The sequence below is a fragment of the Glycine max genome, chromosome 5 (assembly GCF_000004515.6).
Source record: "Glycine max cultivar Williams 82 chromosome 5, Glycine_max_v4.0, whole genome shotgun sequence".
Taxonomy (NCBI): Eukaryota; Viridiplantae; Streptophyta; class Magnoliopsida; order Fabales; family Fabaceae; genus Glycine; species Glycine max.
In genome coordinates this window covers 24,731,432-24,755,156 of record NC_038241.2, presented here as the reverse complement: position 1 = coordinate 24,755,156, position 23,725 = coordinate 24,731,432, and the positions used below count along the sequence as shown (strand labels likewise).

The 23,725-nt window shown below is 38.3% G+C and overlaps 1 long non-coding RNA gene across 3 annotated transcripts; it reads left to right on the top strand.

Annotated features, from left to right (window-relative positions):
• Window positions 1-579: 579 nt before the first annotated feature.
• LOC102666787 (uncharacterized) lies at window positions 580-17,245 on the top strand. 3 transcript variants are annotated; one of them, XR_005891448.1, is made up of 5 exons: window positions 580-1,378; window positions 3,424-3,481; window positions 3,967-4,011; window positions 4,133-4,199; window positions 17,189-17,245. It is a non-coding gene; the product is annotated as an uncharacterized lncRNA (long non-coding RNA). The 3 variants fall into 3 exon arrangements; XR_005891449.1 differs by lacking the exon at window positions 17,189-17,245 and adding an exon at window positions 13,056-13,104; XR_414323.4 differs by lacking the exon at window positions 17,189-17,245 and having other exon boundaries at window positions 4,133-4,330.
• Window positions 17,246-23,725: the final 6,480 nt, after the last annotated feature.

Below are 23,725 nucleotides of genomic sequence, written 5' to 3'. Positions count from 1 at the left end.
CAACCATAGTAGCTATCCAAACCTGCATGACATTTGTCTCATTTATGTTCACTTTGATGTTTTTAAAGTGGAAATACATATATTTGAACATGTTGGATGTTGTTTGATAGGTTGCCTCAAAGAGCAATGATGCGCAATTGTCAGATTTTATTGAAAGCGAGTTTTTGGGTGAACAGGTAATGTGATGTTGCAATTTATTAAACTTTTTATAGGTTACTGGCAGAATGGTTTGCACATGATTATATGCAAAGCACTGCAAGGAAGCTTTTGTCAATCTAAAACTCAGCACTTTTTTTTATTTGGGTAGGTGGAAGCCATAAAAAAAATCTCTGAATACGTTGCTCAACTTAGAAGAGTTGGAAAAGGACATGGTAAGAAATTCTAATTCAGCTACACGCAACTTGGTTGAATTTTTCTTTCCCTAGTTCTTTCAATGAAAGAAATTGTGTATTAGCACAAAAAAAAAAAAAAGGAATCTAAACGCTTTGTTTTCTTTTATGGCCTCAACTTTCAGGTGTGTGGCACTTTGATCAGATGCTACTCCATGAGGAAGGAGTAGCATTTCACTTCAGGTGTATTTAACTTGCCAGTATTCAAGCATTTCACTTCTATACACAAACTACAATTAAAAGGAAAAGTGTATTTTTATGGTTACCGCTCGATCTTTTTACTTCACCTAAAAGATTTCTTTATACCAAAAGCACTTTGGGCTCTTGTGAATAAATCTTCTTCAAACGTGCAGTCATAAATAACTTTTCAAGTATTATAATTTTTAATCTAAACTGAAACATGGTATAACACTTCTATCTCATTCAATGTTGTACTCAAGCATCCCTGTGCTGCAATACTTAGGTAATGAGAACTGATTTGGTTTACTTGTTCAACTGATTTGATTAGCATTCAATTGATACTTTATATGTTTTCTTTCTTCGGAAAAGAAAAGCATGATGACTGTTTAGGATATATTTGATGTATTGAGCCACCTTTATATTCTAACTTCATACATAATCTTAGAAAAACCAGCTGCTTAGTCGCTTAGATGACTTCATGGTTCCCTTCTCCAATGGGCCTAATGTGGTCATTGATGCATATGCCATAGTTGCATCTGTCAACTTCATTTTAAGGGAAGCTTTTTTCTTTTTCTTATACTCTTACTGGGTTCACAATTATTTTTCAATTCTCATGGTATTTTTCTTTTTTTCATTTTTTTTTCTGTGTGTGATGCTCTTTTCTAAATTGTTAAAGCCTATATCTTCATTATTAATTCTATGTAAGGTAAATTATCTATAATTTGTTACATAACAGATTACATGAAGCCTGATCCAGAGACATACAATTGGGTTATTCAAGCTTATACTAGAGCTGAATCTTATGACAGGTAAATACAATGTAAATATTATTATTATTATTATAATATTTTTCTTACTTATATTTTCCTTTATTTACTTGTTTCTTTTAAGTATGACTCCTCCTGACTTTGTTGGAGTCCAATTTAATATATATTTTTCTTGATTATATTATTCAATCTGCCAGTGACACACTCACACTCGAGGCATGCTGCTCCAGAAAAAAAATGCTATGCCGTTAAATTTTATATGGATAAGGAGATATATAGTGACATACTATCATTTTCTATTAAGCCATGATTATCAACTACCTTTCCATTTTATTTTTTAGTTAATTGAATTTTTAAACTAGTATAAAAAGCATTTTGTAAAATTTATTTATGTTTCACTTACTCTTCTGCATCTACCTCTAAAGAAACAGGGAGAAATTTCTTTATTTCTTTATTTTTCATGTCTATTTAACTTAATTAAAAAACTCCACTTCTGTTAAAAAAAAGACTCCACTTTTTTTTATTTTTAAATCAGTATCCTAAGATAAATAATAGTCAACGTTTAATTTTTAATAATAAAAGTATCAGTTTATTGTCTCCTTAATTAACGTTGCTTGAATACTGCTTATTTGATCTTAATGTATTAATTTAACAAAAAATATATATTGATGCAGTAAATAACTTTAGTGTATGCCTATCACGGTAAGTATATAATTAAACTATATACATAATATTTAAAAAATTTATATTATCATCTAATTATAAATTATTATGTATGATAAAATAAATGGTTTTTTAATAATTATTTTAAAAATTATAGTATCTAAAATAATTTCTACAGTAATTATTTAACAATACTGTAAAAATCTTATAAAAATCTTTACAGATGAAAATTAAACTCATAAGTGTCCCAGTAATTTCTCATTCTCAATAGTGTCGGGTGAATATTCCACGAAATAATTCATGCATTCTAGATTTTTCTAAAATACTATTTGTTATATTTAATGATTAATTAATTTCCTAGGTTGCTAGGTCACTCCAAATTACAGTCACTATCATGGTAGTTACCCCTTTATCTGTATGCATGGAAACTATAGTTAGGAGAAGATCTAATTCAATTGATTTACATTTGCAGTTTTGTTTCTAAACAAATGCTGCAGTAAATCAACAGAAAGACCTAATAATTTAATCTTCAGTGGAGCCCGTGTGAAAGCAATATCAATTGTGGGTTCAAACTTAGCTTTCTTCTCGGTTATGCAAACTAAGCTTGATTTTGTGCCTGAGAATGTATCAACCTTAGCTTGGCTGTGATGCGTCCAATTTTTCTCTAGACCAGGTTAATGTCGTCAATGAGAACAAATGGAAAGGACCATGTTGCATATATTTTGGTAATTAGGGAACTATATTAAACATTTTAATAATGGAAGTACCAAGTTGATCTAGGAAGTTCTACTCATGTCAATCACAGGAATGCAACTTCTTTGTGTACGTGAACTCTTTATTTTCATTTATTTTTTGTATAATTATATTTCAGCTTTTTGTGCTATATTTTCTCTTTGGAGTGCCACAAATATGAAGAATTTCAACAAATTGAGTTTACTTTTCTTGTTTGTAACAAGGGCAGGAGAATTATCATTGATTATCTATGTCAAATTTTTGTAACTATCACATCTTTGACACTTAGCACTTAATAATGTCTAGACTCTTGACAACAGAATGATTAAGCTTCCAACCTCTTCCTCTTAGGCTGCTTTTCATCCACACAAATAGCTCAAACTGACATTTATAAAATTGAATTTAAATATGATCACCTCACCATTACATAATCTATGAATCTAATTTTTGAAGAGGCATCAACTCTTTATTTTCAATTATGTGATAGATGATGTTTCAAGAAGTTTAGAGAAACCAAACGTATTGCATGGTTTTGAGATAGTTATTTGTTTAAATAATCCTTATCACTATCACAGATGAGAGGATAGCCTCAATGCTGCCATTGGAGGCAGAAGTGTTACACGCTCAAATAGTATTCCAGTCTTGAATCCTAGCCTTGACCACCTCTAACTATGTAATTTGTGTTTTTCCAGTATTAATGCCATGGACCCTAAATCATGGAAGATCCTACAACTGTTGTGATTGAGACAGGTATGGTATTTACTTGTATATCTGCAGTTATAGAATGCTTAAAAGGGATGTTGGATGCTTTGTTGTATTACATGCCTTGTTATGCATCTCTGTTAGTTAGTTTTAGGATGGTTGAACCAGGATTTTTTTGTGTTTTCATTTTCTTGTCATAGAAGTAAGCATTCTAATCCAATTATTTTATTTCTTTTCCCTAATGAATGGATTATGTTTGATCATTTGGCCTTAGACCATTCTTTGGTTGTTTGAAATTTTAAAGTGCATGCCTTTTGGGTATGAGGAGAGTCGTAGTTTATTTAGTTTTTCAAAACTATTGGATGCTTGGAAAGTGTTTTGCTGTGCTAGTTGCATGCAACTTGTTTCCATTTGAAGTATATGATATCATGCAATTAGATGATGCAAAGAAAACTATTATACTCAATGTTTGTATTTGTTTTCATATAAAAAAGCAATTTGATGATGCTGATCCTTATCTTTTTGTAAAACAGATTTTCAATGGTGTATTTCTCAAAGTGACCCAACTAATATTATAGGTACCCAGCTAATATTACCCTGTATTTTGATGCGCATATGACTTCGAGGCATCTTCAATTTCAGAGATCTGAATGACAGTGATTTCAATTTTACGGATTTATTTGATATTTTCTAATTCAGGGACTACATAACAACACCTTGCATATTCAGGGAGTATTGATTAAAATGGAGTTTACTCATTTCTCAGGTGACACTTGGGATTTTATCTTTTACAGAATATTGATTTTGAAATGTGTAACTGCATGTATTGGGTTTCATGTTCTCACTTATTTTCCACACATCTATTTCTACATTTTATTATGCAATACCTTCTATTTCTACATTTTACTTTGATAGATTCTTTTGCATCCTTCTCGTTCACATTTATTTGAATCCTACATCCTCCTTTCCAGGATTTATATGTAACTTGTTTTAATGATGTGATTATTCATTTACTATTTTCATTGTTGAATTTTGACCAAGGTTTATAAAGTAAGTATCATATGAGACATTAGATTCAATTATTTTGAATATTGTTATTGCCATTCATGAAAAAAGGGAAAAAAATTAAAAAAATTAATAATTCTACATCGGTTATTAGGAAAAATAATGTAGAATACTTTATCATGGGGTAGCATTCTATGACGTTTCAAGCCCACAACTGATGTAGAATTTCAGACATTCTACATCGGTTATTCAAACAACAAATGTAGAAATATGACATTCTAAGACGGGTTTAGAGACCAACCCGTCTTAGAATGACATGATTCTACATCGGTTCGGCGCCACAACTGATGTAGAACAGTCAGAATTCTACGACGGGTGTGGCTCGAGACCTGTCTTTGAACCCAAGCCATTCTAAGACGGTTGGTCAACCGATGTAGAAAGTCGCGGGTCTTTCAATGACGGGTGATAACCGATGTAGAAAGACACTTTAAACCGATGTAGAAAGGTGATTTTGTAGTAGTGGGAGACCCCTAAGGGTACATAGATCACATACAAATTTTAAAAAACAAAACTAACCAACGGTCTCACGAAGAACACTGAATGAAGAACGATGTAGAGATTGATCACACTTAGGGCAAAGGCAGCTCGCCCGGGCGAGCTGAAAATTAGTGTTGAAGCAATGAGCTCACCCAGGCAAGTTGGTTTCTTCACCATGAAGCTATTTGGTGGCCCAGGCGAGCTAGGGTTCAGGAAAATCAAGGAAAAGACCATTTTGCCCCCCTTTTTTGGTATTTTTCGCATTCTTGATCAAAACATTGAATGATCCTTTGTTTCGCACTATAACTGGCAAAAACCAAATTAGGGTATGACAGTTGCCCGTCTTTACTTATCTTTTATTGGAAATAAAAGGGAAGTAAAGATAAGGATACTAGTTTCGTTCGAGTGACCTTGCTATTCGACTGGGCAACTGGCAAAAACCAAGGAAGAAAAACCTATAAACAAAAGAACATTGAAGTCCTATATAACGTAAAAAGGGAGGACATGGAAGTCCTATAGAGCCGAAGACATTTGACGTTTTTTTTAAAGCATAGAAATAGAGAATGTTGAGTCCTAAGAAGCACAAAGACAAGGACATTGAGTCCTATGAAAGGCAAAGACAAGGACATTGAGTCCTATAAGGATGAGGACACTAAGTCCTATGAAAGACAAAAGACGTTGAAGTCTTATAAAGTGTGAAAGGCAAAAGACATTGAAGTCTTCGTAAGTGTAAATGACTGAAGACATTGAAGTTTTTGAAATGTAAATGAAGACATTATGGTCTTTTGAAAGCGTAAATGACTGAAGACATTAAATTCTTTGAAATGTAAATGAAGACATTGTAGTCTTTTGAAAGCATAAATGACTGAAGACATTGAAGTCTTTGAAATGTAAATGAAGACTTTGTAGTCTTTTGAAAGCGTAAATGACTGAAGACATTGAAGTTTTTGAAATATAAATGACAAAGGACTTTGAGTCCTATGAAAGCATAAAGATAGAGGACTTTGAGTCCTATGAAAGATAGAGGCAAAGCGAGGACTTTGAGTCTTGTGAAAGATAAAAGCAAGGACTTTGAGTCCTATGAAAGATAAAAGAGAGGACTTTGAGTCTTGTGAAAGATAAAAGCGAGGATTTTGAGTCCCATGAAATCATAAAGCAAAGGACATTGAGTCCTATGAAACAAGCCAATAGGTACTAGTACCAAAGGGCTCAACCTTATGAGAAAGCAAGAGGTTGACTCTTTGAGAGGGCCTCTCATCCTAAACTCAAAAGATAGGGCATTAGATTTAGGAAATTGGTATATAAAGAGAAATCTATGCACTTATAGCCTAATATGAACATGATTTTTGGGATGCAGATACATGCAACCTTCATCTTGAAATATAGTAAATGTAGGCTTTGTATCTAGTAATGCAAAAGGTTTTGAATCATGAAAATTGTGTAATGCTCATAATCCTTTCCTATTTTTGTGATTTTGATTTTGATTTGATTTTTTTTCTTGTTTATTTTTTTTTCTTTTTTTGTGGAAAACACATATTGATTGCCTCATCCTATCTTTTGCAAATCTCTTTGGGGACTCCCTTAGAGTGTACTTTTTGATTTAACCACTTGACAATTTTTGGGTGACGGCAGTGGAGCCATTTGACATTTAATCAATCAACCAAAATGTTGATCCTAGGGTTTTCCCCTTTCTTTTTAAAAACTTCGATTATTCTGCACAAAAAGAAGACATAAGGCTTTGGGATCGATCGTGCGCCCCATTGAAGGATGGAAATGGATTGTCACACTTTGGTATGTGACCAAGTGAAACTTTCCCAATTTAAGATCGTAGACTGATGTCAAGGGTCTGTCGATCCCGTTGAAACTTGATGACATGGGCTGATCTTGAAAGAATTTATACAACAAAGGCCACCCTTGGATTCAAAAGGAATCCTAAGGAGTCTGCATGAGCGACTAACATCAAATGTACCCTACTATTACAGTTGTTTTTGGGCATTTTCTGAGCTCCTGGTCGAAGGAGTTTTCTTCTCAAATATGCAAGTGCAAAACCTATATATATATATATATATATATATATATATATATATATATATATATATATATATATATATATATATATTGAGCAATCACAAGTGTGTGCGGGTTTCATTCCAGAATCCCAACGTAAAAGCAAAATTAGTCATTCCATGATCCACATGGGCTTTATTGGGCTTGTAACGTGGTCAGGGGTAAGAAGGCCATGAAAGAAAGGATTAGAGAGGCTCAAAGAGTGTTTGAGGGTTATATGGAGTAAGAACCTTGAGAGTCTTGCTTGTACTTTTGTTCCTTTCAACTCTTGGGTTGTGCTCTACTCCTTTTGTCTTATACATTAATCTTTATCGCACTTTTGTGCCTTCCTTGTAAAATCTAGAGATCTTTTGTCTCTCTTTTTCTTCACTTGTCTTTGGTGGACTTTTATTTTCCTTTTTCTTTTCATTGTTGCCCAACTTCATGCATGTGTTGTTTGCATTGCTCTTCCCGCCGGTTTAGCGGTGGTTCCTACTCAGGGTTCCTATTTTGGTTTTGTTGTTTTTTTTGTGTTTTTTTAGAAAACAAATATACTTTGGCTCAGAGGGGGTAGCAAGGGATAAATTAGTGTTTGGGATGTTGAAACACGACCATGTGACATTTCAAATCTTTATTAGATACTTTTGTAGTTTGAATTTTGGGACCAAACCCCTGATAAACACACTCCTGATTGTTTCCCCCCTTTTTATTTTTATTAACCCTAATTTTTGCTTAGGCCATCCTTTCGGGATTTCAACCTACCGGGTGAGAACTTCTGATCTGCCCCTAGGTTTTCTTGAGGCTCATGCATGGTGCCTTTCATTGCCCTAGTGTAGGGCTCTTAGGTATCTATTGTTGTCTCTTGTCATGACCTTGTAGCAAGAAAAAATGAAAGAAACTATGTAGGTTCTCGAAAATGAATTTTCAAGGACGAGAAATATTTAGAGGATTTTCAATTGATAGATTAAGTCAAATGACTCTTGTTCTTGATAACTCACTTTTCTCTCAAAAAGACAACTTTTAAGAATGATAAAATGAGGCCACATGAATGTTTGTACTTCTTATTTTTGATTTAAAACACAGTCAATCAAATGTTTTTTTACTTTACTCGCGTTTACGGCACCCCCACCAAACGTGTAGAATGAGCGATTTCTAATTGAACAGACTTGGAGATCAACTCAGGAACGCAGGTCACTTGAGCAAACAAACCAACGACTTATATTCACATTCCAGTGAAAGTTAAATAAGCAAAGATGTAATTGTGAGAGAATGAGAGACAAAGACATCAAATTTATCCATATTATTAGCATTGTGACTGTTGTTTACAGTAATGACATAAACTTGAAAATCCTAATGAGTCATTAGAGACATCTAATAACAACCTTCAAATTGCCCCATGCATAGTGTTGCTTGCCAATGTCAGAATTCACAAGCGATTATCTTTCTCAAATTTTAGCCAGCCCGCATCAATTAGACTTTGCACCTTATGTTTCAGGGTCATACAATGCTTAATGGAAAGCCTTGGAACTCCTCCATGATAAGCACATGTTGCATTCGAGTTGTATCCTCGAAAAAATGGAGGATGAGGAACCTTGGCTGGGATTATGGCTACCATTGCATTATTGAGTAGATATGGGAGTAAGTTAACATACGACACCGAAATTGGGGTGAATTCTACAGGCTTATTTGTTGGAAAATTCCTTCCCTAGTTGGTGTTTTGGTTCATGTTAAGGGTGATGTTTGGTATTGGATGTGCAGCAGGCGAGTTCTGTGGCTGATTTAGGGGTGGCCTTTGTGGATGATTGGGTGTTCTTGGCTGATAGGATGGTGGGTAATGAGAAGGGCTGATATTGGCTGAGTGTTGACATTGTTGAGCTGGTGGGAAATTTGTCCATGTAGGGACAGTAGTCACAACATGGGTTCCTCCCTTCTTTTTATTCTCACCATTTTCCCTAGGCTTCATATTCATCAAAGTAGGATAATCAAATTTGCCTCTTCTCAGACCCACTTTGATCTTTTCGTCGGTGAAAACCAAATCAGCAAAGCTTGAAGGCATGTAACCCACCATCTTCTCATAGTAGAACACCGGTAATGTGTCTACTATCATTGTTATCATCTCCCTTTCCATCATTGGGGGCACTACTTGAGCTGCCAGATTCCTCCACCTTTGGGCGTATTCTTTGAAAGATTCATGCTCCTTCTTACACATGTTCTGTAGCTGCATTCTATCTAGAGCCATATCAGAATTGTACTGATACTGCCTAATGAAGGAAACCATTAGGTCATTCCAAGAATGAACTCGGGAAGGTTCCAGATTATTATACCAGGTGACGGCTGCCCCAGTAAGACTTTCCTGGAAGAAATGCATCAACAATTTTTCATCTTTCGAGTATGCCCCCATTTTCCTACTGTACATCTTCAAGTGATTCTTGGGGCAAGTAGTCCCCTTGTACTTATTGAAATCTGACACCTTGAACTTCAGAGGGATGACGAGGTCAGGCACTAGGCACAACTTTGCCATGTCAGTAAAAGCATAATCTCCACCTCCTTCAATGGCCCTCAGCCTTTCTTCTATATGATCAAATTTTTCCCTTTCTACCATGGCAGGAGGCAGTCTTTCCACCACAAAATGTAACTGTTCTGGTTGTGGGTGATATTAAGGGCCCCCCAAAGTGTTTGGTAGAGGTATGCCACCAAATGCTTGCCCCTCAGTGGCATATCTGAGGCGAGGCTTGGAGTCGGCTAGAGGGCGGTCTCGGGGTACTTCATGTGTCTCCCCCATGGGTTGAGGGACCTGTGCTTGACCAGATTGGGGTTGTTGGCTTTCAATGAGAATAGGAGCAGAGTTATCGATGTTCTCATCAGGAGCGTGTACAACATTGGGTGGTGTATAGTTGATAGGCAAGCCATATAGTGGGAAGGAATGCTTGCTCTGGACCTGCACAAAATGGGAGCCACCCGTACTTCCCAATGCTTTGCCTCCCTAACCTACCATGTCTGAGGCTGGGCAATTTACTTGGTTGAGGCCAGGTGGGTGAGTTGGGTCCACCTCAATGGTGGCACTTGTAGTGGCGACTGCAGTCGTGTTGACCTCCATCATTTTCCTCATGCTCATCATGGCCTTTTATCATGGTGGTCATCTGGTCTTTCATGGCCTTCATCTGCTCTTGCACCTCCTCTATTTCACTCATTACTCTAGCTCTGACACACGTTCGGTAAGGGCATCGTAAAGCGTGTTCTTTTCTTTTGATTACTATGATTACAGTTCTAATTTCAAGGAAAGAATGTAATGAGTAATGCCACCAATGTAAAAATAAAAAAAGCATGGATGTATGTGAATGATGCATTGTTGAAGTATTGCGAATTTTATACAGGACATAGGGCCGAATCAATTTAGATTTTCATTAAAACATGGTTCATCACATATTGTCTGGAAATAAAACATGGATGTCAACAATCCTTAATTTTGTAAATTATTTAGCTCAATCATGTGTTGGCAGTAGACAAAGAAGCGATGTAACTCGATCCATGTTCTACCCCAACTTTTGCAAGCTAGTTACTTCCATACTTGACCTTGACTTGATGAACCTTTCCTTTAAAACATGTGCTTGGTTCAACCCCATAATCCAAGGAATAGAAATTTTGATTGTCAATACTTCGATAACCTATCATAGAGATGAATGACTAGGGCACACTTATGTTATGCATGACAAATGTAATTATGAGATTGACATGAGATGCTCGAGGAACCATCATTTCCTAGTTAACCATGCATTAGGTACCATGTTCACATGATTTTCAATCATTTTTTTAAGAGAAATGAGTGTATAATCCCAACATGGTTGGTTTATAGCCATCATCATGGTATCCAACACATGTAACTAAGAATGTGGTGTAAACTTTCATGCTTCATTGTGACTTTCTCTTTGTTCTTTCTTTTGTTTTTGTTTGTTTTTTTGTTTTTTTTTGCAGTGGAAAATGCAAGGATCATTCATGAGTGAACATAACATGTGAACGATGAAAATAGAATGTATGCAATTGGCAGAATAAAAGCATGCTAAACGAAGATGTATGATAATGCAATGACTCATGCAAATGCAATGCATGAATATGATAAATGATAAATGATATGTTCATTACGATGCCATGAAGAGATGTATGATGCGATCAAGGAATAAGCCAAAGTGAGTTTGCTATCTGCCTCCCTTAATTTAGGAACCTAATGGAAAGGATCCAAAAGTCCCTTTCTAGTGACAACTCCCAAGGGCTTCTAGAGATATCATTCTCTTAGGTAATACATTGTGGCGATAGGGGCTATCAGCGACAATGCATCACTAAAAGAGAAAAACTCTAGATGAGACTTCACCATTATCAAGCGAGTGAAAAACCTAGCATGACCACAGATCGACCTCTACTCCTTATGGCTCACATAGACCCAGGTATAGGGCCTAATATCTCAATGTGTGTACAAAGGTGTAGGTGCTATATGTACATAGGACAAAAATATTTCTAACTATGAATGTAATAGATAGATAGACACACACCAAACAAATAACATAGCAAAGTTTATACACAAATATGGACAAAACAAAAGATAAAAGAGAAGAGGGAGCATAAATAAAGAAGAAGTCACAATAAAACACTGCACACTGATCGAATGACTTAACTCTCAAACAGTCTCCAGTGGAGTCGCCATCTATCGCAACCTACCCTACGACGGGAGTGCGGGCGAAATGTAACACCCTAAAATATTATTAATTATAAATCAATGTTTAATTGTGTTTATTGTGTTATTTGACTATATGGTTGACTTGAATGAGTTGAGGTATGGCTTGAATTAGTCATGTGTGAATTTCTTGATGTGAATGTTGAGTTATGTGGAATTTTGTTGAGCTAAGTTGAAATTATGAGATTTCAAATTTTACCTAAACCTATTTCAGTAAAATCGACATCTCGAATTCATTAACTGTTGGATCATTTTCAAATTTTGTATGGAGGTTCCTAAGAAAATTCTACACTCTGACCATTGGGATTTGCGATATAACATCTTGAGTATGAGATATGATTTTTTTACCGAAGCAAAAAAACTTGAGCTTGATCTGCTCGCTCAGGCGAGCCAAACTCACCTGGGCGAGTGTTGTAGGCTGCAAATATGTCCAGCAGCATAAAAGAGCCATCTTTTTACTCCTCCTCTTCCCCTAAACCCTCCCCCAACACCCCCAAGCTCCTCCTCCACCACCACTGACCACCGGTGACTGCCACGAGCTGCTTTTGCTTGCTGTCAGATCACTGCACGGAGAAGAACAATTTAATCGGAGCGGAATCTTCAAAACTCAACTCAAGGATTCGGTAGAGAACGAAGCCTCCAATCATTCCTTCACGGTTTCTTCGAGAACCTTGCATTTGGACTGATGAGCGTGAACGAGAGAGACCTCTGAGCGATGCAAAGAGGAACTGAAGGAGAGCTCACGATAGGTGAAGGGAGTTTGTTATTATTTACAGTTTTTAATACCATAGTTAGGGTTAGGGAACCTAAATATGGGGATGTATGCATGTCCCTATTGCATGCTGGTTTTCAAGAAAACAATGTTTTTGACTAATGGGATGCAATATATCTATTATTGATGAATAACATTATTGTTTCTATTAGACTTGTGTTGTCTGAAGACCTGGGGAGTGTGAATCTCAGGCATGAACTATATATGTATATGCGGAGTGTAATCTACTAATGATATTTCTATTGATGACATTAATTGACATGAGGTGACATCGATGTTTATGATAATATTGATATGAGATGATGTTGTTATTGATGACTATGTTAACATGAGTTGATGTTGTTATTGATGACTATGTTAACATGAGTTGATGTTGTTATTGATGATTATGTTAATATGAGATGATGTTGTTGTTGTTGTTAATGCCATTTAGATGAGATGATGTTGATGTTGAGAATGATGTTGAGATGAAATGTTGATGATGTTGAAAATGCACTGTGATGATGTTATGTTGTGTATGTACATGGGGGGTGTAGTGACCTTGTTGGATATCCCTGGTGGGAGAAAGAGTGGTTAAAGAGTTTTAAGCATCTCTAGAGGGGGATGACTTAGAATCTTTAATTATCCACGGTCAGTGCATTGATGGTGCCCATGTTTCATACGCTGTCGCAACGTGCCCTTTTGCAGGCGAGCGAAGGCGAGGCTCAAGGGTGCGCTTTCCAAAGGAGGAAAGATGCGCGGAGTCGCCACCAACGTTTATTTGTGGAAAACGTCAGGAAAACCGAAGGAAACTGGTCAAAATGAAAATTCTAAGTTCGGGAGTTGTATTTACGTTTGAGGAAGGTATTAGCACCTCTCACGTTTGTCTCGAAGGACAACAACCTATTTTTTAGAATTGTGGAAATTGTATTACCTTAACTTTTATTTATTTTTTATTTTTTGAGGTCGACAAAAGCGGGGCTTTTGCTCCTACGTACCCTCTATCGAAGAGGAAATCAGACCTACGTAGTTCTTTTTTATGCGTGAATCAAGTGATCGATTTTTTTACTTGAGGGGTGATCATTTTAAGGCGTTGGACCTTAAAAATGATCCTTTTTACTTAGTAAGAAACTGAAATGATAAACTTTCAAAAAACCTATTTTTGTGGACGAGCTTGACTAGGCGAGTTTGATTTTAGCCTTAGTTTCACTTTAGTTATTAGTCAATTCAATTAAGAATGAGAAATCCCAAAGAGAAAACGTCCGATTGATTTTTCGCTTTACTTTACTAAAAGGTATTTTTTATTATTATATTATTATTTTACCTCTTTTTTGATTTCCAACGTGGTTACGGCACGATCGAACGGTCGGAATTCATTTTAACCGAAATTAACGGATGATACAATTCAAACGATCGGTGAAAATTTATTTTATTTTTAGATTAAGCGAGAAATGACTTAAATAAATGGCTTAAACACGTCAAAAGGGGGTATAAAAAACAAATGAAAACGAGAATAAAAATACATGAAACAAAATGTGGACCACCACGGGTACATAGAATGAATTGAAAAGCTCGGTTTGAAGTACTTACCCGTTGAAGACTGAAGAAAACGAAGAACGAACGATGAATCTTGAAGAACGGTCGAGAATCTTCGCGTAATTACTCACGGAAACGTTATGGAAATGTTACGGAAGCGCCTCGGCTTGGATTTTCTTCACGGAAATAATTTTCCTCAGCAATTTCGAGAGAGAGAGAAGTGCCAAGAAGGCTGAACCCTTTTCTTCTTCACTCCTCCCCCTATTTATAGCAAAATAGGGGAGGAGCTTGCCACCCAGCTCGCCCAGGCGAGCAAGGTTGCTTCCTCCAGAAGCAATGTAACATCCTGGAAATTTCTACCCGGAATTTTTGGAAACGATGTATTTTGAATGATTATATATATATATAAGTATTATTCAGTGTATATGCATATATGTTCTTGGTAAGGGTAGGAATAGTAGGGGCAAGATACGCGGGTTAGACTAATTAAGGAAGAGAAATCCATAACTGGGAGGTTATGGGTTAATTCTTAATTAATTAGTTAAAAATCATCGTTTTGTGTGCGACTTAGAATTTAACGAAACCAACCTCTGAACCACGCTCGGGGTTTTATTCTGAGCGTTTTGATATATATATTGCTTACTTTCGAAAACTGGCCCCGACGGACGCAGAGAAACACGAGGATTTGGAACCAGAGAAACGACACGCAAACCGAGGCAGGATTTTAGCGTTTCAAAGGTCAGATTTTCCTCACTTTTGTGACTGAGTATGGGTCACAGTCAAAAAGGGAAAGTGGGCCTTTCTTGCTCCACTCAAATGGAGACATGTGGCATTGCTTAAATAAAATAATAGAAAAAGAGAAAAACCCTTTTATTTAAAACCAAAAAGCAACCCTCTCTCTCCTCACTCAGCCCCACATTTTCAGAAGCTCTCTCTCCCTCTCCCTCACGTTGCTTTTCTTCCTCCCTCATTCACCATTGAAGCTCCACACAAAGCTTCAACCTTTGGTGCTCATTTCTGCCCCAAATCGTGAAAGGAGAGCATTTTCGGGGTCGTGAAGTGCGTGGCTACGAGTGGGACTTCGAAAATTCAGGTTTGGGTGGACTTCTTTCTCCTTTGATTTTCGTGGGTATGGGGTTTTGGGAGATATGATGGGTAGTCTTGCTAGGGTTCTGCTGTGTGATGATTATTTGTGAAGACTTTTGTTGAAAGCTTGTTGAAATTGCCATGTTGGATGAGTTAAACATACCCATTATGTTTTAGGGTTTTTGTGATGATGTTTGTGATGTTTATATGCTGAAATTGCTGATGGAAAACTATTAGAGATGAAGGGTAGAACTAACCTAGGGTTAGAAAGTGAGAATGTGATGTTATGAGTGGAAAAAGAGTGAGGCTTTGAGAGTTGGAAGGTTAAGTCTGAATTCTGTGGTAAATGGAGGTTAAAGTGAGTTAATCCTAGCTTGAAATGTCATTTAGGACTTATGAGAAAGCTTGGACTGTGCTAGAGAGAAAAACAAATGACCAAAGTGAACCAAGAGCCATTTCTAGGGCGAAATTGGGTGTTGAGGGGTCAAATTTTGATTCGGTGGAATTTTTGGTGTAAATTCAGTTTGAGCAAGTTTAGATTGATGTTATGGACTTGTGTGAGGTGAGAGTTTGCTTCAAATTTACCTCATTCTAAATTTCACTTTTCAAACCTAGAAAACCCATTGAATTGAGGGGTTTTGGACACCTAGATTTTGTGTTGCTGTGGTTTGAAGCTTGGCTTTGGTTTAGACATGTTTGATACATGATTTGGGACTTGTAGGATTTGATTTGAGCAAGATTGGATGAGGGGAAGTGTGATTTTCGAAATCTGCACTTATGCAGAATTTTGCTGTCAAAATAGGTGCAGCAGGATTTTAGCTTGGTGCAGAAAATGCTTGTGTGTGGTTGGCTGTGGAAAGAGTAGTACAGAATGAGTTCTGGATGTTTGCTAGTAGATCCCAACGGTCACAATGTAGGCTTATGCACTATAGACTTCCAGTAAAATTTTGGAGTCGATCCAACGGTTAACGAATTGGATCGAAGGAATTGTTACTGTGGTCTTTAAGTGAGAAAAGCTGTGATTTTGGTTGATGTGTTGAGCAGAGTTTTCTGCCTTTGCTCTGTTTTGCTTGGCTGTGATAGCTTGTGCTGTTTGAATGTTGTTTTGCTTGGATGTTGTGGAAGCTTGGGAGGATTGATGGGGAACCGGTGTTGAGAGAAACGAGGATATGGGCTACGTGGGAGTACGTGAGCTCAGTTGGAGGTGGGCAACAGGGGATGATGGGTTTATGCGCGCATTGTGGATGTGGAAAACTTGTTATGCACCATCGCCCGACCGCCACCTAGTACCACATGTGATGGGTACCCCATAATCCTACAAGCTTGAGATGAGGAAGTGTTGAAGGGTGAAACTTCCTGCTTTTATTGTTGACCACAGAGTGGTACCTGGAGATATGTCGCGGGGGTCAGGAGACCTTGGGGACGTCAGGTGGGGTGCTATTGCCCGAAACCAAGCTTGACCAATCCCGACCCAACCCGGGCATAGTCGGCCAGTGAGAACCTGTGATGTACCTAAACAGGCGAGCTCCTGGCAGTCAACAGATAAAAGGAACAAAGACCACAAAGCAAGGAGGCTTGTGGTGGCTGGCCAGCTGTGAATTTTGTGTGATATGTGGATTATGGCCTCTGGTAATCGATTACCAAGGGTGGGTAATCGATTACAAGGCTTAAAATTGAAGACAGGAGGCTAAGATGGTCTCTGGTAATCGATTACCAAGGGGTGTAATCGATTACCAGGCTTGAAAACGAAGTCAGGAAACTTAGGGAGCCTCTGGTAATCGATTACCAGCCTGTGTAATCGATTACACAGAGGGATGGGTCACTGGTAATCGATTACCAGGTATGTGTAATCGATTACACAGTGCATTTTTGCATATTTCATGTCCTGAGGCTGTGTAATTCAAGTTTAGCCTCTGGTAATCGATTACCAAGGATGTGTAATCGATTACCAGAGATGGAAAGCCTTAAAATACCCCTTTTACTTGCATGTAGTGGTTATGAGACAAATTGTGTGCAGCACAGTTAGATTCTCGTGAAAGAGTCTACCCCTTTCTCTTCTTTCTTGTAGATCGTGATGGCGGCGCAGCTAATCCGTGATCGAGTAGAGATGGAGTGCCTAGAGGGAGCTTGGGAGACCCTCGAAGGCAACACGAGGTGCCGATTTCGGGGCACCATTCGATTCACGGCTACTTCTTTGGTGCATCCAGATGAACCTGCACGGACGCTTCAGCGCACTGTGGAGTGGATACTACCCACGCCTACACCATATCGTCTAGTGGAGCCCGTTCAAGTGATCGAGGTAACGTCATCCGAGGAAGACCCTGAGGAGGATCTGGAGGAGCTACCTCCTGAGCCTGCTGTGGATGCCCTTGACTTTCTAGAGGGTGATGAGGATCCACTTCTTGAGGTGGATTCTCCCGAGGAAGTCATGTCGGCATCTGAGGCAGACTCTACGGAGGATAGTGGCCCGAGGGAGATGGCGATCAGCGGAGGCTCTTCATCCTAGTGGACAACTTTTTGGATTAGTTTTGTATACTTTTTGAGGGTGGGTGTATCTAGGACTGACTGTTAGGTTTACTCTTTTGTTTTTGTATGGGTAGACCTGATGTATAGGAATTTGATGATTGCATGTGGCTGAAGCCACCACTATGAACACCTTTGCTCTGGATGACACTATGTATTTTGTAAAACTCCCATATTTTGGACAGCTTTAAATGATGAGTGCATTTATGATCGATCTTGTTATTTGAAAAGAAAGCATTAGCAACTTTATTTGTAAAAGAGTTTATCGACCGTATTTTATTCTTTTATTTTCACGTGACGACCTAAAGTAATGGCTGGTACATTCTTCCTTTTTGAAAAGGCAAAATAGTTTAGAGATTATGAGCGGTAAGAAAGAAATGACTCCGAACAGAGTTGTGAACTGGCCATTCAGGACTCTGTAGTGAGGATTTTCCTTCTAAACCTAGTTATGGTGAAAAGAGAAAGAAATGAAAAAGAAAAATAAAAAAAAAAAATTTACCATGGTTTTTGTTATTTAAATTATTACTATTAAACCAGTCATTAATTTAGGGACGCCACAAGCAACAGCCTTCTGGAGTAAGGATCTGGAAAGCCCAAGTGGGCCAAATTGCTATTTGTACCCCCTTTTTACTAAATGCACCCCCTTCTATTTTTTTGGTAATTCTTTTTCCGTAACGTTACGAAACTTTACGAATTTCGTAACGATACTTATTTTCCTTCCGCAAGGTTATGAATCCTTACGGATTATATATTTACTCTTTTTTAGCTTTCGAAGAAGTTACGGAAACTCACGGATTACGCAAAAACACCTCTTTTCGATTTCCGCCACATTACGGAATTTCACGGATCGCGCACGCCTGCTTCCTTTTGATTTTTGACACGTCTCGGGACTTCATTTATTGTGCAACAAAGGACGCCAAGTATCTCAAAGCAGCTAACCAAAGGTTGCATGTCATCAAGTAATAATTCCCGGACGAAATTAGGGTATGACAGTTGCCCCTCTTTACTTACCTCTCATCGGAGATAAGAGGAAAGCAAAGATAGGACACTGATTTCGTCCGTCCTTCCCTTTCCGTGATGACGACTCTCGTCTCTACTCCTTCTTTTTTTCTTCTGCACAAAACAAAATACAAACAACAACAAGAACAACAAATATAATATACATATACACATATTTGGCGAAGGAACCGATCCGGAAAACAACAGAAGAACATGTTTCCCAGTCACCAAAGGCTTCGCGCTTGATAATGGAGGACACATGAACAGCGCTAGGCAATGACATTCATGGGGCTCCGAAAAAAGGGGAGAATGGAGGATTGCCTTGAGGGTCCGCACTTAGGCAATCATGAAACACGGCTCCAAACTCGAAAGTAGAGGACACATGAACAGCGCTAGGCAATAACATTCATGGGGCTCCGAGAAAAAAAAAGAGGGGAGAATGGAGGATTGCCTTGAGGGTCCGCACTTAGGCAATCATGAAACACAACTCCAAACTCGAAAGTGGAGGACACATGAACGAAAACGCAATTCATGGAGCTCCGAAAAAGGGGGAGAATGGAGGATTGCCTTGAGGGTCCTCACTTAGGCAATCATGAAACAAAGCTCCAAACTCGAAAGTGGAGGACACATGAATGAAAACGCAATTCATGGAGCTCTGAAAAAGGGGGAGAATGGAGGATTGCCTTGAGGGTCCGCACTTAGGCAATCATGAAACACAGCTCCAAACTCGAAAGTGGAGGACACATGAACGAAAACGCAATTCATGGATGTCATACCCTAATTTTGTCCGGGGACCTTTGCTTGGTGGCATGCAACTTTTGTTTGGTCCTTGTGAGGTGCTTGACACCCATCATTAGGCAATTTGTGAAGTTCCGAGACATGCCGGAAATCAAAAGAAGGTATTGATGCACAATCCGTAAGGTTCCGTGACACACCGGAAATCAAAAGGAAGCATCGTTGCACAATTAGTGAGGTTCCGTAACATTCCGTAAGTCAAAAAAGGGGATGATTATGTAATCCGCAAGGTTCCGTAACATTACAGAAAGAAAACAAGTATCGTTGCGAAATCCGTAAGTTTCCGTAACTTTACGAAAAAAGAATCACCAAAAAAGGGCAGGAGGTGTATTTAGTAAAAATGGGGGATGCAAATAGCAACCAGGCCCACTTGGGCCCTCCAGAAGATTCCTCCAGAAGGATGTAGCTTCTGGAGGAAGCAACCTTGCTAGCCTGGGCGAGCTGGGTGGCAAGCTTCTCCCCCAATTTTCTATAAATAGGGGGAGAAGTGAAGTAGAAAAGGGTTCAGCCCCTTAGGCACTTCTCTCTTTCTCGAAATAGCTGAGGAAAATTGGTTCCGTGAAGAAAATCCAAGCCGAGGCGCTTCCGTAACGTTTCCGTGAGTGATTTCGCGAAGGTTTTTGACCGTTCTTCGACGTTCTTCATTCGTTCTTCATCGTTCTTCAGTCTTCAACGGGTAAGTACCTCAAACCAAGCTTTTTAATTCATTCTATGTACCAGTGGTGGTTCACATTTGGTTTCATGTATTTTTATTCTCGTTTTCATTTACTTTTTATACCCCCTTTTGACGTGCTTAAGCCATTTATTTAAGTCATTTCTCGCTTAACCTAAAAATAAAATAAATTTCCACCGATCGTTTGAATTGTATCATCCGTTAACTTTGGTTGAAATGAATTCCGACCGATCGGTCATGCCGCAACCACGTTGGAAATAAAAAAAGAGGTAAATAATAATATAATAATAAAAAAATACCTTTTAGTAAAATAAAGCGAAAAATCAATTGGACATTTTCTCTTTGGGATTTCTCATTCTTAATTGAATTGACTAAATAACTAAAGTGAAACTAAGGCTAAAATCGACTCGCCTAGTCAAGCTCGTCCACAAAAATAGGATTTTGAAAGTTTATCATTTCTGTTTCTTACTAAGTAAAATGGATCATTTTCAAGGTCCAACGCCTTAAAATGATCACCTTTCAAGTAAAAAAGAATCACTTGATTCACGCATAAGCAAGAACTACGTAGGTCTGATTTCCTCATCGCAATTGAGGATACGTAGGAGCAAAAACCCCGCTTTTGTCGACCACCCCAAAAGATCGTTAATGGTCCAATGCCTTAACGTTTCTCTCCTTTCAAAAACAAGAGATCGTTAATGGTCCAACGCCTTAACGTTTCTCTCCTTTCAAAATCAAAAGACCGTTTAATGGTCCAACACCTTAAATGACCTTTTGTTCAATAAAAACATATTTTGCAAAAAAAGACAAAAACAACTTAACCAAACACTTTGTTCCGAAAGAACTACTTAGGTCTGATTTCCTCATCACAATTGAGGAATACGTAGGAGCAAAGGGAAAACACCCTTGTCGACCACAAAAAGCGAAAAATATAAAAAAGGGCATAAAAGATATAAGAACGTAAAGGGAACGTAAAAATCAAAGTCATGTTTGCACATTCGATTAAAGGCTGCCGTACCTTGTGACGAACGTATGGGGTGCTAACACCTTCCCCATGCGTAAATACAACTCCTGAACCTTTCACTTAAAAGTTCGTAGATTGCGTCTTTTCCGTTTTTTCTGACGTTTTCCTCAAATAAACGTTGGTGGCGACTCCGCGCGTATTCCTTTCGTGGAACACGCATCCCGCGAGTCACGCGTCGCCCTCCTGCCGAAGGGTAGGTTGCGACAATGGAGCTTCGAAAAAGGGGGAGAATGGAGGATTGCCTTGAGGGTCCGCACTTAGGCAATCATGAAACACAGCTCCAAACTCGAAAGTGGAGGACACATGAACGAAAACGCAATTCATGGAGCTCCGAAAAAGGGAGAGAATGGAGGATTGCCTTGAGGGTCCGCACTTAGGCAATCATGAAACACAGCTTCAAACTCGAAAGTGGAGGACACATGAACGAAAACGCAATTCATGGAGCTCCGAAAAAGGGGGAGAATGGAGGATTGCCTTGAGGGTCCGCACTTAGGCAATCATGAAACACAGCTCCAAACTCGAAAGTGGAGGACACATGAATGAAAACGCAATTCATGGAGCTCCGAAAAAGGGGGAGAATGGAGGATTGCCTTGAGGGTCCGCACTTAGGCAATCATGAAACACAGCTCCAAACTCGAAAGTGGAGGACACATGAACGAAAACGCAATTCATGGGGCTCCGAAAAAGGGTTGGCAGGACCGAACAGTCCACCGGGTTTTTCCACCTAAAAGGAAAACATGCTTTTTGCAAAGAAAAATAAATCATTCGCGAGAGCACCACATCTTAGAGAAACAATATACTTGTGCCAAGGGTAATCTTCCTTGTAACCGAGAATGAAGGGTAGGATGTCAACTTTTAGCTTTCAAATGAACATGCGGGGGAAACATCGGGCTAAGCTGAAAATAAATCACTCATAGTGTATAAAACTCACAAGGCAAGTGTTTTATCCTATTCCCAAACCACAATTGCACCATGACTCTATTTTGCATGCGACTTCCTATCGAATCAAAGATCAAACGTACGATCACAGACCAATAGGATTTTCTTGAGGTTAGGGTTTTTGGAGAGGAAGCTGGGTGTTTCGGTCTTTTCCTCTTTGTTCATGTGGGGTGGGATATTGCCAGTCGAGAATGATTTTGAGTGGCAATCTGGCTTGAAGAATTTCTGTCCTCTTTCTTTCATTGATCGAGAATTGCTTCTTTTCCCCTTTTACTTCCTTTCGATCTTTGATCGGGAATCCTTCTTTCTGTTTTTTTCTTTATTTTCATTTTTTTCTTTCTTTCCATTTCTTCCTTTTCTTTCTTTTCACTTTTCCTTCCCCATCCCTTTCTTTGGGAAATCGGGTTTAGCATTCTATTTGCTCTCCCTTGAGGAGATTCCGCTGTCCTTTGCTTCGGGGGAAAGAATGAGGATTCCTTTTTTACAAGCCAAGGTTCAAAAAGGTCTAAGGTTGTGTTTCAATGGGGTCTTTTATCGCGGGAACCCCAATCTTGATATCTGGGGCGAAACAAATTTGGGTGTCAAGGTGTCGATTTCGGGCCGAACTTCCATATTATTCCATAAGGCACGCGTGACAATGATGATTTGAAAACAACGTTCAAAATTAGTCATGGCTACAGCCAGGTGGGCCCTCAAGCATCCCATTTATGGCATTGTGATACTACGATTGGGAATTTACACAGACAGACCCAACGTTTCCAAGTTATGTTCTTTCATCAGTTCAATGCATTTATCCATCCTTATCTCGGTTCATTCCGGAAAATAAACTCTTAGCATCAGTCCCTTGTTTCCAGAAGATGCGTTTGCTCTTTACGAATGATTTATGCTTCTTAACTATAACATGTCGACCTTCGCAGTCTTTCTTTCTCTTTACTTTTTTGTTTTATTTTTATATATGTTCACTAAAACTATACACCTGTGGTCCTTTATGAGGAAAACCTTTCTTTGTACATCTATATTTTCATACATGACAAACTTTTTCTGTACACGCATTAGAACTCTTCTCTTTACGTCACACGGTCTATATACAAACCCTATTTACATTCAAAGATTTTTCATTTTTCCCAACACACACTTATAGTTCACACCAAAGTTTCTTCATATACACTCGTTGCTCACACACACAAGAATTCCTTTCCACGCATCATTTACACACAAAGACCTTCTATACACATTTTCCTTTTACATACATGTATAGATAAAAACCTTTTTCTTTTCTTTATGAACATGACTTTTATTCACAACGCTTCTTTCTTTTTATTAGGATTTTTGGTTCAATTTATTTTTAGGACGACGTTCCTAAATGAAAAACTCTACACGGTTCCGGAATTCCAACAAACACTATTGATAACAATGAAACAAGTACCGACGTAACAACTCAAACGATATGTATGTACAAAACAAAAGTCAAAACATGAAACAAACGTTAGTCCCTTAGTCAAACAAAAATATATAACAGGAAAAATAGAAACAAAAAGAAATATGGATCAAGGGATCTCCCAATCATGTGGCCCCGCTCCCTCCTAAGAAATCAAGTAAATCGGTCATCTCCTCGTCCTCGCGGGCCTCATCTGCCTCGTCGGGAGCCTCTGCTG